Source organism: Magnolia sinica, chromosome 18 (assembly GCF_029962835.1).
Source record: "Magnolia sinica isolate HGM2019 chromosome 18, MsV1, whole genome shotgun sequence".
NCBI lineage: Eukaryota > Viridiplantae > Streptophyta > Magnoliopsida > Magnoliales > Magnoliaceae > Magnolia > Magnolia sinica.
The window spans coordinates 20,060,713-20,075,930 of record NC_080590.1 but is presented as its reverse complement, the minus strand read 5'-3'; the positions used below and the strand labels follow the sequence as shown (position 1 = coordinate 20,075,930).

At 39.7% G+C, this 15,218-nt stretch overlaps 1 pseudogene; it reads right to left on the bottom strand.

Annotated features, from left to right (window-relative positions):
- Positions 1–1,850: 1,850 nt before the first annotated feature.
- On the bottom strand, positions 1,851–4,960 carry LOC131232300 (aluminum-activated malate transporter 10-like; annotated as a pseudogene).
- Positions 4,961–15,218: the final 10,258 nt, after the last annotated feature.

The following is a 15,218-nucleotide window of genomic DNA, read 5'->3' as shown; positions in this document are numbered from 1 at the left end:
GGTTACTGGAGAATTATCCTTGTAGCTATTTTTTTTGCATATGACCGTAGGCCGTTATGCAGTCATGTCTTATCATGTTATACCATGTTTAAAGAGAATGGTTTGTTTGTAGTTGGTCATCCGTTGTTTATACCTCTTCAGGCTACTACATGGTTTACAACCTTCCATGCTCTATCATGTGTAGATGGTAGCTATTATTTCTTCTATTCAAACGTGTGTCATGCGCCACCTACTATCTAGTGATGTACACGGAACCAGTAGAACTATTCAACCAGATTGTAACCGACTTTGGTCCGGTTCTGAAGTGCATCGGTTTTGAAAATTAAAGAACCAGATAGTTCAGTTCGGTTCTTGATTTGGGGTTCCGTAGAACTAAATCGGACCGTAGAACCAAATCCTGGAACTGGACCCCTTAGTCAATAAATTTTTAAATTTTATTTTTTAAAAACATAAAAAATTAGACCATTCATCGAATGGATCACAACACAAATAGACATTGGCAACAAAATCATTTTGGAAACACAAAAGGGTCGTAAAAACAAACCACGACAAGATTACTCTCTGCGAAATTTTTTAATAGAGGAGATAATAATAATAAAATCATGCTATCAAGCTAGATTATAAAAACAAACCATGCAATTGAGCTTGATTATAAAAAGCCCAAAACTGTAGAACTAAACAAGAATCAAACCGGTTTTTTTAGTTTTCCCGGAATTGTTGGGAACGGATCGGTTCTGGTTTCACCCCTGAACTGAACCGAACCAAACCATGTGCACCCATACTACTATAAACCGAACTTTTTCTTAATTTCACTCTTACAACTCTTTTTATTTAAAATTTTGGGCCATAAAAGTTTCACCACCTTGTTGATCTCCTCAGTGTGATGATGCCACATATACAAAGTGGCTATTTATTCTTATCTTCTCAATGGTGCAACATGTGTGACATGACCTTGGCTAGCTGGACATTACTTTCATGGCCTCCCATGACTCTTCTGCTTTTGACTATATTGGTGAGTCAACCGTTAGAGTGGTCATGCATGAAGATCCTAGATTTGGCTTATCTTGAGATTTTGTTATCACATGGTATTGTCTTTATTGTTTAACTTAACACCATCAAATTAAGTGTAAACATAAACATGTTTATTTGTTGGATAAGTAAAAAAATTAAAATAAGCTAATTGAAACATAAGTAACTTAAGCAAAATGACTTACAATCCAAGCAAGTATATCAGGGTTAAGCTACGGTAGCTCTGCCACAATCAGTTTACTATATATATATAGGGTGGGTTAGCTTGTTAGTACACAACCATCTCAGTGCACACACTCCGCTCAGTTTGCCAGTTGAGCTATGGATCTGGGTGTATCATTTTACTATATTTAGTTTGAGTTAATGCTTGCCATGTGTACAGTTTCTGAGTGCCTGCATATCAGGCGTCATACAGTACCAGCGTAACAGATAATATGGTCAGGAACATCTCTGCTTTATGTGGAATGGAATTGGTTTCTCAAGGAACAGACTGAGTGAAATTCAAAAGTATGGCATTCCTAGGATCCGGCAAACCATTTCAGATCATCGGGACATTCATTTTATGGGCATGATTCCTTTTATCAATGATTCCCGAATGGATAGGTTGTGGTCCATGTTAGGGGACATTAAGGGAAAATCGTATGTATTCGTTAAAATTAATACGAGAATATATATATTCTTATGAAACGCACATACAGCTGCTCTGCAGTTATGTAATGCTGGCCCACCACATGTATACATACTAACAGACAAATGGTCATGACCATTGATTAGTGGCATTTAGATAGATTGTTCAAATCCAAATGTCCCGCAGCTTAGGTCTACCTGGGCTCAGCATAAACCACGGGTTTGAAATTCGCAAGGGCTGCCAGCTCATTGACGGCATCGACCACTCCTTGGATCCTCCCTGCGATTTCGATCAGTAGAGAAGTGACCACGACAAGAGGCATGACCTCTGTAAGTGGCACCTTGGTGGTTGAGATGCATGGTGTTTCCTCCTCCATTGCTTCTATTGATGGAGGCAGCAGCGTCGGTGGAACTTGGTCAGGAAGTGATTTCAATGAACTAAGGAGATCTTCTACAGCGCCATTCATCTCTCCAACTAAAAACTCTATGTTGGAAGATCTACTCATGCTTTTGGTTGTGGTCACGAGCTCTTTCAAGACCGTGGAAGATTGGAAACTTAGTTTAATGCATGCCTCACTGAGATGTTTCTTCGTGAACTCGGGTGCCTGCAACATAGTGGCAATTCCGATTTTAGGTAATGCATGTGTTGAAAGGGTCAAGACCATAGTTCAAAAATTCAGTGACTCGGCTTGAAACTCAATTCGTTCATCATTTTTTCGTTTTTGGAGTTGAGAAGGGGTTTATACTTGACTCAATTGAGTTTCTTTGGGGTTTAAAACATCCGAGATATCCTTTGAAAATGACCCGACTCACAACCAAGTTGACTCAGTGAGTTCTCAGGGTACACAGCTGAGCTTTTGAACATAATTTGGACTGATGAAACTAGATTTTGAACTTCAAAACCCCATTAATAAATTTTTGATCATTTAGTGTACCATAATCTGCGAATCGATGGAGCTGTTGAGTGCCTCTACTCGATAAGTGCAGCAGCGCATTGCCGCTGCAATGTTGAGATACTGCTTCCATGGATGCCGAAACCAGAAATGGCCATGTGGGGGCTCCCATCGTGCAAAATTAGCCTGTATAGATAAGCTGGATCCCGATCAAATTGAAGAAAATAGAGTAAAAAGAAAAACCCAAAAGTAAATTTCTTGGCTGGATTGCTATAGGGTGTGTTCGGTTGCACCAAATGTAATGAAATTTCAATATATTTTGCCCCAAATTAGGCTGATTAATCATGTTTTATGTTGCAGAAATCATATAAACATTTTGATTCAAAATAGAGGTTTTTTTCTTTTCTTTTCCTTTTCCTTTTTTTTTTTTTTTTTTTTTTTGAAGGGTATCCTAAATAGAGTAGTTTTTATGACTAACTAATAAACATGGTTTTTTCATTAAAACGAAATATCATAAAATTTCATGATATTTGGTAAAATCAAATCCACTGTAATCAATTTCAAATAATTCTAGGACTCACAAGTGAATCTTCGGTCGCCTTTGAATTGAGCACGCTTTTGTAGCCTCGAGATTTTTTTCTGGGCTCTTTGTTGTCTGCTGTACTGCTACTTTCATTAAAATATTCAGCCACACATCCTAAATCCAAAACGAAAAAAAAATAAAAAAAAATCTGTGAAACAAATGTATGGTATGACATGCATATGAGCATATATGTATGTATATATGTACACAGGCAAGCATGAAAATAAGTACATATTACGTACATATGTATGTATGTTGAAACTGTGAGAGAAAAGACATCGTGAAGTGTTTGTAGATGTATATATGTATGCAATATGCAAAAGCCCATACCATCTAAAGAATCGGCGACCTTTTCAATGTTACAAGTGATCAAGTAGTGGAGTTCTTCGCCTGCCCAGATGGGACAGACAAAAATGCTGACAAGTAAGCAAATGAACCCTCCTATGGCAATGGTGCATAGACGCTCTTGGGCCAACTTAAACAATTTTTTCTCACGATAGCCCAAGATGGAAACCAAGCTGAAGGTGAGGATAAAGATCAAAACACCATAATCGAATCGGGCTTTCACTGTGGGAATGAATCTGAAAAAAGTCGCTGTGGAAACTGGAATGAAGAAGATGGAAAGTGAGTCATTTGGGATTAGTATTTGTATTTAAAGGGACATACAATCCACAGATAATGTTGCATACCTGTAAGGAAGACGAGGACACCAAGAACCATAGGCTCAGCCTTCTCGCCAGTTTGGCTTGCAAGCCAATGAATAGCGAAGCCGAGGGCTCCAGCAACTAGCGTTGCCACTCCTCTGTTTAAGCCCTTGGAAAGCGTTGCACCTACAACAGCATGGAATGATTGTTTTCTCAATTTGTTTGAAGATTTGAAGTTAAAACATTACAAAACAGTGTCACAAGTGTGGTTTTCTATCTTCAGTTTGCGGAAGAAACCCAGAACCATGCACTTATGCATCAAAACTCAGTATGAAAAATTTAAGTGGTCCAATCGTCCTTGGAATGATCTGCACCATCAGATGGACGACCACACCTCTTATATAGACATAGATGGTGAGCAAATGTTGTGGGCAATTGTCAACATAAAAGTCCATTGACTGGACAGTCAGAAACATTCAGTTCTTATGTTATGGCGCATGCAGAGTATTGCAGGTTAACCATCCAAACCGACGCGCGTTAGCACTGATCGTATAGATGGTTATGTTGTGTGGTTAAGTACAATAATTACAATAATTCTTCATACTAATAAAAAAAATAAAAAAATCAAAAATCAAAACAGATGCCTTCTAATATCAAGAGTAGAAAAGGATGTTCTATGAAAAAAAAAATGTTTTAATAAAAAAAAAAAAAGAGGACGTTTTAATATAAAAAAGATGTTTTAAATCTTAAATCTATTTTTTTTTTTAAAAAAAAACAACAACTACAACAACAACAACAACATTTAGGGTGTTAATATCAGCTCCATTCACAAAGCCTGTACATACCGACTGTGTATTCGAAGACTACAACCACGGTGAAGATGGCCCACATGGCCGTTCCTCCAACACCATGGTGCAAGGGCCTGATGTAGTAAAACAGGGACACCAATGTAATTGCCAACCCCACTTTGAAGCAATGAAAATCCTTCTAGGATCATCAACAGCCAACTTCCTTATCTTCTCCCAAAACTTCCGCACTTTCGATTTCAATGCTAAAACCAGCCCCAAGAGTCCCATCCATGCTCTACAAATCCACAAAGATTCCGCCACCGGTTCTTTGGGTAACCCATCAGAGATGGTCACCGTCCATTCCAACCCATTTGAGGTTCCATTTGTGTTGGCCATTATAACTAGCAAAAAAAAAAATCGTAAATTGTGGTAAAGGATCCTAGAGATGGGTAGAAGTACTTGGTAAATAGGGAAATTTTGCAAGCATTACTATCAATTATCTAATAAACTCATCTAACTAAGATTGAGTAGCTTGTTTTAAACCATAGACAACTCAATGCAGATCCTGAGAGTTCTGCGGATGTACTCGGTAAACGGGGAATACTTGGAAGAGATACTACCGTTACCGAACTCGACTTTTCAAACCAAGATGGAAGAGCTATCGGAACTTAAAACCAAGATTGAGGAGCTTGCTTCAAACCATAGACAACTTCATAGAGGAAAAGATGAAGAAATGACAACAAAGAAAGACAGGTCTATTCCAACACGATTATTAGGCAAAAAGGTACTTGGAAAAAGAGCAGAGGGCTCTTAGAAAGCTCAAAGCAATGTAATGTAGAGAGTGAGCTTGTCCTCTGTATGAATCACTTGGAAGCCTTATATAAGTGCTAATTTCATGCTTGGATTACTTAAACTAATCATGCAAGGCTAGGAAATATGTATGCTAACACGGTTTTTGCATGGGAATTAACATTTACACCCCACCTTTTGGATTTACATACACCTACTTCACATTTTAGGAATTTGAAATATCACAAGTTTGTACCATCTCAATTCCCAAGATGGCCAAATGGGTGTCTGTTATCTGATTTCGGATGGGTGTTGATAGTGGATCCGTTATTTAGTATTTTTCTGTCTTTACATGGCGCTTGCTTTTCTCACCTGTCTCCACTGATGGCAACGGGACTTGTATTCGATAGTGACCCCGCTACTACCGAGGTTGATATTGGTCGGTGCTGTGGGCCCACCATGATTTATGTGTTTTATCCACGCCGTCCTTGCAGCAGTTCCAAATCTCAGGTGGACTATCATAGGAAACAGCCGTGATTGAATGTCCAAGATTAAAAGCTTCTAGAGCCCATTGTAATATTTATTTTCCATCCAACCTTTGGAGAAGCTCAGAATGATTTGGATAACAAAAATATCAGCTTGATCCAACACTTTTACGACCGTCAAGATATTTTAATGATGGGTGTTCAATCACCCCTGTTTCCTGTAATGTGGTCTACCTGAGATTTGGATCAGCTGCCTCAATTTTTGCACTTATATATCCAAAAATAAATTGGCAAAATGATTGGACGCCCTAGATAAAACACATACATCATGGTGAGGCTCACAGAGTACCGGACCACCGGACCAGTACCGACTCATGTATTGGCAGGGAGAAACGGATTGGCTACTCCCCCAGCCACCAGCCCGGTGGCTAGTGGTTGGTGCTATGTGGGCCCCACCATTCATCCATTTTTATAGATCATTTTTGGTCTTGATCTTAAAAATGAGAGGGAAATAAATCTCAGCTGGACCACACCACAGGTAAACAATAGTGATTGGATATCCCCCATTAAAACCCTCTTAAGGCCCACTGTACTGTTTATTTGACATCCAATCTATTGATTAGGACATACAGACCCAGATGAAGGGAAAAAACAAAGATCAGCTTGATCCAAGACTTTTATGGCCCCCAAACAGTTTTTAAAGATCAACGTTCATTCAACACTGTTTCCTGTAATGTGGTCCACTTGAAATTAGGATATATCTCATTTTTAGTTTCATTAAATAAAATGATCTAGAAAAATAGATGGACGGCATGGATGAAACACATACATCATGGTGGGGCCCACAGAGCACCGACCACCTGCCATTGGCTGGTGACAGGGGGAGTAGCCAATCCGTTTCCTTGGCAGGGTCAGTCCCGAATCCGAGATGATAACGTTGTTAAAAAATATTACGACATAATGTGCTTTTAATATTAGTCATTTTATGAAGTGGATTGTGCATGATTGCAACGCCATTCACGGTGAGAGAGAGAGAGAGAGAGAGAGCATTGACCAGGTGGGACAACCACGCAGGACCACGCCCAGAAAAAGTCTCCTCGATATTCCTAACCTTTTTAAAGCAACTATGCCGTAATGTCCGTACTCCCAAGCTGATAAAATGTCTACATTTTCGGCTAGGGTCTTCTAACTAATTAATTTCATTTAACCATGGGCGCAATTTTATACCATCTGGTAATCACGAAACCATGCCCCACCTGAGGGAAGTGGATTGCGTGGTGTGCCTGACCACGGTGGTGTTGACATCAACAAGTTCTGGGGGGCCCACCATGATTTATGTGTTATATGCCGACCATCCATTCATTTTGCGAGACCATTTTAGGTCATCAGCCCAAAAATGAGAAGAACCAAAGCTCATGCGGACGACACCATAGAAAGCCGTGGGGACAATGATGCCCACCATTCAAATGTTCTTAGGTCCACCATAATATTTATTTGTCATCTAACTTGTTCATGAGATTACACAAACCTGTATATTTCAAGTTGATCCAAAACTTCCATAGCACCAAGAAATTTTCAATGATAGGCGTTCAATCCCCACTACTTTTTATGGTCTAGTCAATTCAAACTGAATTTGTCTCCTTTTTAGGCCCATTTCTAAAACTTATCTCAAAATATGAATGAACATGTGGATATACATAATTGTAGGGCCCACACGACTTGGCTCAACCCAGGTTGGTGGTGTGAGGCACACCATGCAATCCGCTTCTCCACTTGAGGTTGCATTTTCAATTCTTCTGTTTGGAGACGCAAAATGAGCCATGACACATAAACTTAAAGATTAGAAGATCCTGGCCACTAGTCTTGGGCCTCCAATACCGCTGAATACGGATGATTGCTATATTTCAATTTCTGGCCATGAGTTGAAATTTGCAATTGAGGAATTTTTGCTGGTTTTGGAAGGTAGAATTGAGGATCTTCTCAGGGACCGACCTCATTGGTCTGTTTGGACACGTTGTAAACGAGCCATGGCACGGAAACTCGAAGATTGGAGGATCCTCGCCACTAGTGATGGGCCTCCTTTACCGCTGAATATGACCATTGATATGACCATTGCAAGCTGCAATTGTGGAGATTTTAAAGGAACGGTCAGTCCAGGTGGGGCCCAACAAAACAATGTTCTTCAACTTCAGATTTCCGAACAGCATACCCGCTCGTACAAACTGAAGAGCAGAGTATAGCCTGTGAGTCCGCGGGATCGAGTATATAGCAGACGAGTGTGTGGCTGTGAGCGTGAGTAAAAAAAAAAAATAGTATAGCAGGCGCTCAGAGTTAACCGCTATTTATTTTTTCTTGAGATAAAATTTATTGTAGATAATAGACAGCCATTACAATTTGGGTGGCACCACATAAAAAGATGGCAACCTCATCTATCGTATGCCCATGGCCCACTAAAAAAAAGTCTGAATGCTGAAAAGCTGAAGAGACGGAAAAAAAAAACATTTACCTTAGCATTTTATTTATTTTTGCATTCTAAGCAACTCCAATACTGCATTGTCTAAGGTGACCAGGCTTATGATAGAGAAGGATAAATCTGATCTAGATAGGCATCTTGAATTAGGCCAACCGCTACTCTCCCATTTTGCCAAGGCATCCACAAGTGCACTTGAGTAAAATCCTGGAGTGAAGAGAAGACTGAAGGGGCTGAATAATTCCCAATTGATATTATAAGTTCTAATAGGCTTCCTAATAGGGGTTCTTGTTTGGGTACTGCAGAAGCACACAGAGATGAATCAAGCAAAGTGTTATAATTGCACAACCAAGCTCAATCACAAAAACTTCGAATTTAATATGAAAAAATTCTTGCAGGAAAAAAAAACCATGGTACAAAGCGACAAATATGCACTATGAAAGTAAGAAATTACAAAAGATAGAGATTACTTGATTCAAATGAGCCTCGAATCACCCAAGATACACCCTTGAAATCCTATGAATGAATTAGAGAGCTCTGAATACTCTATATTCTCGATTACACCCATATGTATAGTCTCTAGGTGAATATCAATCGAAATAGGAAACAAATCCTGTACTTACACAACTCTGCGTAATTTTTGCGCGTTCGTTCGATAACACTTCGATGACATCGACAACCTGTCAATGGCATCAAACATCTTCGATATCATCGAACAAAACACTAAAACATTCTAGCAATTAAACATGAATTTTTCAAATTTTCTCAATGCCACTTTGATCGGACTTCAATGTCATCGACGGCTTGTCGATGGCATTGCGTGGGACACCAAAAGTGTCTAGCATCCAATTGTTAAATTTTCAATTTTTTCCAATGACATCGAAGGCTACTCAATGGCATTAGACTGTCATCAACAAACAGTTGATTTACATATTTAAGACATTCAACTGTTCTCTATTACTTCCGTCAGAATCCTTAAATTAGTTTCCACCAATACATTGGATAACCCCATACTCTCACATATCTTCGCACAATCCACGAGAGCATTTTCTTCTGCCACGTATTCATCACTTGGCAATAGGAATTGTGGAAGGCAAAGATGAGATGCCCCTTTTGTTCCCTACACTACCTCCCCCTTCATGGAAGTTTCCCCTAGCCGAGCCATTAACATTTAGCTTTAACCACCCCCTTTTAGGCTTGTTCCATTTTACCACCCTGATTTTCCTATTGTCTCCTCACTCGTGATCCTCTAGGCCAAATGATCGAAGAGACAAATTTTCCAATAGTGATTCAATCCCCCCGATAGGAATTTGAGCACCCACCTCCCTCAGCCAATGAAAGATTTTAGAGATAATGACTTCAACTGACATTTTCTTTCCCTCAAATTTATGTGCATTACGAGCCAAATTTCCCATATAATGAAAGCAGGAGCAATCCTCTGAAATATTTTGAACATCAATGAAGTATTAGCCATGCTAGTCCATTGAATAATTCTCTAGGCAATCGACTGGTTTTGTTGGAGATGCATGTAAAAAAGGCAAGGGAAGTAAGTCCATACTTGAGAGGTGATGCAGCATAAGCAGAACAAGTGGTTGAGGTCTTCAGCATTGTGGACCAAGTACGACTGAAGATCTAAAATGGCACTTGTATCCGATGCTCCCTGTGAAAGGCAAACTACCTGGGGATCCTGCTGTGGAACAAGTGGTCTCGTTGATCACTATTTATATATGATATTAACTCATCAACCATACACGTGGTATCCTTTCAAGACGATCCAAACCATCTAAATTATTGAGTCAATTATGGATTGAGCATAACCTAAAAACTACACTGTAAATTATATTAACCATCTTGTTATGCCTATTGTATTTGGACCAATTTCTCTTAGCTTTGACCTATCAATTTGCCATCAAATATTTGACACAAGGAAGAGTGTGAAATAATAATGAATAGGATTATCGTCTTCCTCAAGTAATTAATACTTTGAATCCACAAGAAGTAAGAGAGAAAATTTGTGTATTTTTATTGCATGATAATATAGGATTTGTTTAACCATTTATATAAAAGACTCAAAATCCTAATTCGAAAAAAAATTACTTGAAATGGAAAAATCTTTTCCAAAGGCTAAATTTGTAAAAAAATAGAAATGTCCAATAAGACCTTACTGAAGCATTCCTGATATTATTACAAGCAACTTCTAAAAAAAAAGAAAAATGAAAATCCTAAAATTGTAAGAATAAAGATATACGACAAAAACAAAAATTATCAGAAGTAGTAAAATTTTCTTAGAATCTCAATTTTAACATCGTAGACTTGCATTTTCCCGTGAAATTGATGAATTCTATTAGCATAGCAGGTTAGTTAACATTGGATGCATTGTTACATAAACAGTAATAAGTTGTGCATTTAGTGACGATGCACGGTTTAAAAGTCACGGTTGTTTTACGATCAACACTTCAAAAGATAATTTCTCCATATTTGGAATGAATCTCTTTGAAGATGTCTAGAGTCTAGTTACATTATGCACAATGGGGGACTAGGCCCAGTTTTGACATATTATCTTCGCTTTCGTTTGGACTTCTTTTGGTCTAGTTTTGCTATAAATGTATCTGTGACCCACTCTACATCTGTCCTCTCTAGTTGGAAAGAACTCCTTCCCGAGTTACTCAACGGACTGGGCTCAAGATATTAATACATGTCTACCAGATTGCAAGTCTGTGAGATCTCTAAGCCTTTGAGAATATCAACAACATATGTGTTATCATTGATTTTCCTAAGTATCAAAATCGGGCATATCTTCTTACTACTCAACTTGTCATATCTTATTGGAAACCTTAATAAGTTTTCCGTTATTATATAGGGGAAATTTCACATTTTCCGTTATTATGACAACCAATATGAGTTTTTATAGGGTTAACACTTTTTAGGTTTTTACAAGGTTAATACTTTATTGGCATGTGTCTTTTTCCAATTACTGTGATAACATAAGGTGATTGAGTCATTACTACAACTTACTTTATCTGTCTCTTAGTAGAGGTGTACACCAGTTAAACCGAGTCGAGCTTGGCACTGCTCAACTCGACTCGGCCACTTGCTGACCCCAACTCGAACTCGGCTTGGCTCGGCTCGGTCCTCGAGCCTGACTGGCCAGCTCAACTTGGTTCAGTCAGCAACTTGGGCCAGTTCGAGCTAAGTTCGCCTATGCAATATTTTCACAAACACATGATCTGCGCTTTCAAAATCTTACTATATATAAAACAACAACAATGGTTTTATAGGTATTTTATCAAATATCTTGTAAGTAACATAAAAATTAAGAAAAAAAGAGTACTTGTTTTATATACGTACCTTCCTTACCACTAGCCACACTTTATTGAGTTATTTCATCAAACACTTGGTGAGCAACAATAATATCAAAGTAACTGAGTCACCAAACTGGTTCGATTCGAGTTGAGTTCGATCCGAGTTGGGTTTGATCCGAGTCGAGTTGAGCTTAGGCAAGCTCGAACTCGGTTCAAAATTTGTTTAGCTCAAAAAATCAACTCAACCCAACTTGAACTCAGTTTCAAACCGAGTCGAATCAAGCTTTTTCGAGTCAAGCCGAGCGAGCTAACCCTGCTCGTGTACAACTCTATCTCTTAGTAAAACACCAATCAAATTATAATTATTCATTTGATGCCCTGCGGAAGTCAGGTAGAACATGAAATACCGGAAGAGGATTGGCTAGTGTACCACACACCACCAACCTCGTGGTGTGTTGACGTCACCAAGTTGTCCGGGCGCCACCGTGAGGTATGCGTTATATTCAACCCATTTGTGCGAGGTCGTTGTAAGGCTTCAGATAAAAAATAAGAATGTACCACACTGCATAAAGCAGTGGGGATTGGTAGTCTGTCATTGGAACTTTTTTAGAATTATAGAAGTCTTGAATCAATCTAATATTTTTTCTCTTCGTACAGGTTTGTGTGACCTTATGAATAGATGGGATGGAAAATAAACATTACGTTGGGGCTTATGAATGTTTTAGAGGTGGGAATCACGTTCTCCACTTATATTTGTAGTGTGGTCTACTCGAGCTTTGGATATGGCTCATTTTTGGGCTCATGTTCTAAAATGATATCACCAAGGGGATGGACGGTACGGATATAATAAATACATCAACGTGGGCTCACGTAACTTTAATCTCCTTTTAACCATTCGTACGTTAATGTGCGCGTGGAGCTGAGGCGCTCGTCTTCACACACCACTGAGATCGATGGTGTATGGTACACCATCCAATCCGTTTCCATGTTTGACAACTAAGGGCCCGTTTGGCCGGTCGGATTGGAAGGTATTTGAGGGTATTGGAAGGGATTGGAAGTTAAATCCCGGGATTGGCCGGGCGTGCCAAACAGAGTCGGTGATCTGATCCCAATCCCATGGGTCTTGAGACAATCCACTGACAACAGCATCATTACCTTTAAATCCCATCCAATACACCTTAATCCATACAAATTTGCATGAGACGTGTTTGGTTCGCCGGATTCGATGGGATGGGAAGGTTTAATCCCGGGATTGGCCGGGCGTGCCAAACAGACTAGATATAGCAATCCAGAGCAGTAGCAATCCCATGTATCTCAAGGCAATCCACTGACAACACCATCATTACCTCGAAATCCATGCCATCCACCCTAATACCATTCAATCCCTTTCAATCCACCCGGCCAAACGGGCCCTAAGTGGTGTTCCACCAACTTACACGCTGGTACTGAGATTTACCGGCTGTAAAGCTTTTTTCCAAGGCAATTAATTACCTGTGACGAGGAGGCTGCAATTCAAATAAGCGTGTACGCCCAAATAGAGCGTGGATGCTTTACGCGGGGCTGAAAACGGGTTTGGTAAACGATCCAGTCCACCAGCAAGACCCTCTTTCTCACGGACCCGGAAATGGATTGGCTACTCCCCCTGACACCAGCCAATGGCTGGTGGTCGGTGCTCTGTGGGCCCAACCATGATGTATATGTTTCATCCATGCTGTTCATCTACTTTTACAGATCATTTTACAGAATAAGACCAAAAATGAGGTATATCAGAATCTTAAGTGGACCACATTACAGGAAACAGTGTTGAATGAGCGTCGACCATTAAAAAACATTTTGGGGCCATAAAGTTTTGGATTAAGCTGATTTTTGTTTTTTCCCTTAATCTGGGCCTGTATGACCTAATCAACATATTGGATGTCAAATAAACAGTACAGTTGGCCTTAGGAGTATTTTAATGGTGGATATCCAATCACTATTGTTTTCATTTGGTGTGGTCCACCTAAGATTTATATACACTCATTTTTTTGGATCAAGCCATAAAATGATCTGTAAAAATGGATGTACGGAATGGATGAAACACTACATCATGGTGGGGCCCACGGATCACCGACCACCACCCACGGGGCTGGTGTCAGGGGGAGTAGCCAATCCGTTTCCAGACTCTACGTGATATAGGGTTCTCGTGCAGCCGCCGTGTTAATTGCCGTACTGGTTGATTGGATTTTACAAAACCAAAGTTATTTGATACTTTGGCCGTGTATCACACTTCATAAGCAGGCGCTTCGAAATTGTGAACAAGGCATGTCTTTACTCAAATCAAGCCGACTCAAACCGGAAATAACTGTTTCTAAGTCATCTTCAGTTAGATTGGTCCGACAATCCTGACTTCTGAGACACTTAGTTTCTGAAACAGAACCTTCAGAAATTTTCATTTTTAACCATCCAATTAATGCCCACCAATTCAATAATTTCCGTACTTAAAAAGTACAATTTTTGGATCATGATATATCTAAACCAGTCCGTTTACTTTGTGCAGTCTAGTTTGAATTAATTGTATTACAAATATACAATTTCCAAATAGATCATGAACGCATGCATATCATATATCACACTCTATCAGAGTGTCAAAAATTTACTATTTACATGACGTCATGCTTTGAGGTCTATGTAGAGCGATTGTCTTTACGGGCGCCCAATATATCACGTCATCAGTACATTTTTCCCATCTCATTTTAGACCACGAGATTAAAACGAAATATAACCCAGTCCCAGGTGGACCACACCACGGGAAACAGCCAACATTAAGCTCACACATTTAAAAACTTCTCAATGCCAACTGTAATGTTTATTTGCCCTTTAACCTGCGATAAAGTCACACAGAACTGGATGGAGCAAAAACACACATCAGCTTGATCCAAAACATTTGTGGCTCTCAAGAAGTTTTTAATGGTGGACATTCAATCACTAATGTTTCCTGTACTGTAGTCCACCTAAAACTGGTGTGTGCTTTGTTGCTGGGTTCATGGCTTAAAATGATCCAGAAAAGTGGATGGCCGGTGTAGATATAAAACACATACGTCAAGGTTAGCCCCACAGTCACGGAACCACCGACCCATTTCCCCTAATTCATCGAATCCCTATTCTCTCTTCCGGAATTGCCAGAAACCGTGCGATGCGTGGTGCACATGTTCCACCTAAAAGATATTCAACTTTCTACTACCGGACGAAGATACGTGCAAGAGTGAGTCGCTTGGCACGTGTTGTCCCATAATACACGTACCGGGGTTAAAGCTCCACAGACCACAAACAAATATTTTCCACGCCTGTACAGGAAAGAACATGACCCGTGCCATATTCATATGTGGAACCCCTTATCAACATGGCGTGGCCCAAGGATCAAGCAAGCCTACTCAGGCTGTATCAATCCCACACATGTAAGGGCGCGGCTTGGATGGATCCCCGGATCCACCAAGGTGGGTGGATTCCTGACTGTGGGGCCACCATGATATATGTGCCTTATATCCATGCGCGCGGCCCATCTGTTTTGAAAGCTCATTTTAGGGAATGATGCAAAAAATGAAGCATATTCAGATCTTACGTGGACCACA